This window comes from Equus przewalskii, chromosome 2 (assembly GCF_037783145.1).
Source record: "Equus przewalskii isolate Varuska chromosome 2, EquPr2, whole genome shotgun sequence".
In the NCBI taxonomy this organism is placed as follows: domain Eukaryota; kingdom Metazoa; phylum Chordata; class Mammalia; order Perissodactyla; family Equidae; genus Equus; species Equus przewalskii.
The window spans coordinates 20271390-20274374 of record NC_091832.1 but is presented as its reverse complement, the minus strand read 5'-3'; the positions used below and the strand labels follow the sequence as shown (position 1 = coordinate 20274374).

Below are 2985 nucleotides of genomic sequence, written 5' to 3'. Positions count from 1 at the left end.
AAACTTGGGGCCAGGCCGTGTGCAAGCTGCTGGGGATCAAAAGGAGAAACTAAACCCATGCCTTGTCCTATAAGACTTCACAGCTCAGTGGGGGAAATACTGAGATGAACACCCTATGACAGGACTGGCCGCATAATTTGGGGGGCCCAGTGCGAAACGAAAATGTGAGGCTTCTTGTTTAAAAAGTTGTTACAGATTTCAAGAATGTGACAGCAGATCATTAAACCAAGCCTGGGGACCGTCTGAGCTTAGGGCCCTGTGTGAGAGCACAGGGTGCCTGCCCGTGATGCTGGCTCTGACCTGCGGCTACAGGCAAAGGGTGATAACAGGTGTTTACAGAGGCCGTGGGAGTGCCGCAGGGAGGGTCTAACCGGGGACCAGGAACACGGGACGGTATAGTGGACAAGAGCTTGGACACAGAGTCAGACAGATCCTGACTGGTGGACCTTGGGCAAGCTGCTCAACCTCTCTGAGCCTCAGCCAGGATAATAGCTGATTGGCCTAAATTGGTCTACAAAAAGCAGTAACAGTCCTTGAACACAGGGAAACTGAGCCAATGACGATTACTGCCCTTTATTATTGATAGCGATGGACAGGGTAAGACATAGGCAGCCCCTCCCCAGCCCCTCCTTCTGAGGGGCCACATGGTGGCCGGACAACTCCACAGTAGAAGGACATCCATCGCTGGGGGATTTTTCTAGCGTCTGAATCGTGTTGGCTATTACCCGGCACAGGAGGACGATGTTAGCTATGGGCCAGAGGCTCTGCACACTGTAGGACAGAAGACACAGCCAGCACAGGGCGTCCGTTCGCCGGCTAAATTCCTTGGTTAAATACGGTTTCACCAACACCAACTGAGCACCCTGCAAGAGCCAGACCCCGTGCTGGGTATCACACACGGACGAGACACCGCCAGCATGGCCCTCTGGCCCTCACGAGACTCACGGGCTAGTTCTCGCCGCAGCAGACCCAGAGTCTTGCTTTAATAAAATCATCATCATAATAACAGTAACAGCATCAGGGGCCACTTCTGTGAGGACTTACTACGTGCCGAACACGGCGAGGCTTTCTTTGCATTATTTTTTCTCGATCCTCACCCTGCTCCTGTGAGGAGGTCACTCTTGATAACTACCTGTTACAGATGGAGAAACTGAGACAGCGAGGTCAGGTCACTTGGCCAAGGTCACAAGGCCAGGCAAGCAACATTCATTCGTTCAGCACATATTTGTTGAGCATTTACTCCGTGTTGAGGTCTCTGTTAAGGGAAACCATGGTGAGCCAGGCGGGCCCGCCCTCGTTCTAGTCGGGGAGATGGACAATGAACCTGACAAAGAAATAAAGCAAGATTATTACAGGCTTTAATTAGTGCCAAAAACAGAGAGGGATGCTAAAGTAGAAAATAACACAGGATCTATTCTTGATGAGGCCTAGATCGGCGCCTAGCACATAATAGGCACACAGTAAATATTTGCTGACTAAGTGAAAAAGGAGGTCACACGGTATCATTTTTGCTGATAGCTGCGGAATGAGAAAGAACTAGTCAGGCAAGGAATGGCTAGCTCTAGGTAGTGTGAACAGCACATGCAAAGGCCCTGAGATGGGAAGGGCTTACTATGTTGGAGGAACTGAAGGGAGGCCAGTGAGGCTGGAGCACATTGAACAAGGTAATGAGTGCATGAATTGAGGCCTATAGATGTTGGTAGGGGTCAGATCCCTGGAGGCCGCCATGATAAAGGAGTGTGGAATTTATCACCAGGGCAAAGGGAAGCCAAAGAACGAGAACAGGACAGTGACACAATCTTGTTTACCTTGTAAGGAGATCACTGCTGCCTTGGCATGTGGCAGATTAAAGATGGCACTAGCTCTTTGCTGCTCTTCTCATGGAAAGGGAGAGTCTATCTCTCTTCCCCTCGAATCTGGCCCTTGACCTATTTGACCAATAGAATGCATCAGAAGTCATGCCGGGTAATTTCTAAGACTGGGCTTTCAAAGGTCTGCAGCTTCTGCTTTGGTCACTTGGAATGCCCCCTGTGGAAACCCAGACAGCTCGGTGAGAAGCCCACGTGGAAAACGGAGGTATTCCAGTTACCAGCGCTGGCTGAGCTGCCGTCCGCCAGCCAAGCCGGCCTCAGGGGACCGCAGCCCCGTCAACACCGCGTGGAGCAGAAGAACCACTCAGGGGAGCTCAGTCTCCTCCCAGACCTTTGAGAGACAGAGGGGCGTTGTTGTTGTCAGTTAGTTTAAGCTTGGGGAGCTGTTTGTCACACAACTGGATAACTGAAACACGAGAACAGACTGAAGCTGGGCAGACGCAGACGGAGAGACAGGATTTCAACCCAGAACTCACTGATGGCGATCCCGCTCCTCTCCACCGTGCTGTGTAACACCAAAGAGTCTCTGATCGCTGGTGCCCTGGTTTAACGCTCCTGCCCGTCTGCCTGTCCATCGCTCAGACTCGGGTCCCCGTCTCCTGCCAGCTCGACCTCCATCCGCCCTCTCCTGGTCCTGATCCCTCCCTGGAGACCCAGCGCGGCCAAGGCCTCTGAGGTCCGAGGGGCACAGGAGGATCCCCGTCCATCTTGCCTCCATGGCCCTGCCTGCGTCATTCATCCTGGCCCCGGAGGCAGTGCTGGCCTTGGTGGGGGCAGTTTCCGCCCTCCCGCCGGCCCTGGGGAGCGGGCCGCTGCCCCACCAGCTCTCCTCTGCGCTCAGACATGACTCACTGACCTTTACGAGCTGGCGCCTTGATGGGCCTGGTGTTTTATTAACCTAATAAAAAGGCAGCCTGGTTCAGGGGCTTAACATTTCTGGAGAGAGGAAGGCTCTGCCCCCCGGGCATTGGGAGGAAGAAATACTGTCTTGGGCCCGGCTCCCCCGGCACCGTTCTCTGGGACTTCTCACGGGGAGGCGAAGAGCGGTTCATTGTATTCCCCATCAAAGACCAGCAGCAAGCCACGCCGCTTAATTTAATTTTGTAATCAGTGG

General features: G+C 53.4%; 1 long non-coding RNA gene across 2 annotated transcripts; it reads right to left on the bottom strand.

The window, feature by feature from the left end:
• Positions 1–553: 553 nt before the first annotated feature.
• On the bottom strand, positions 554–2608 carry LOC139078738 (uncharacterized). Of its 2 annotated transcripts, XR_011531781.1 has the most exons (4): positions 2348–2608; positions 2090–2202; positions 1809–1928; positions 554–1324 (listed from the first exon to the last, which is right to left on the bottom strand). It is a non-coding gene; the product is annotated as an uncharacterized lncRNA (long non-coding RNA). The 2 variants fall into 2 exon arrangements; XR_011531780.1 differs by lacking the exons at positions 2090–2202; positions 2348–2608 and having other exon boundaries at positions 1809–2072.
• Between the last annotated feature and the right edge of the window lie 377 nt (positions 2609–2985).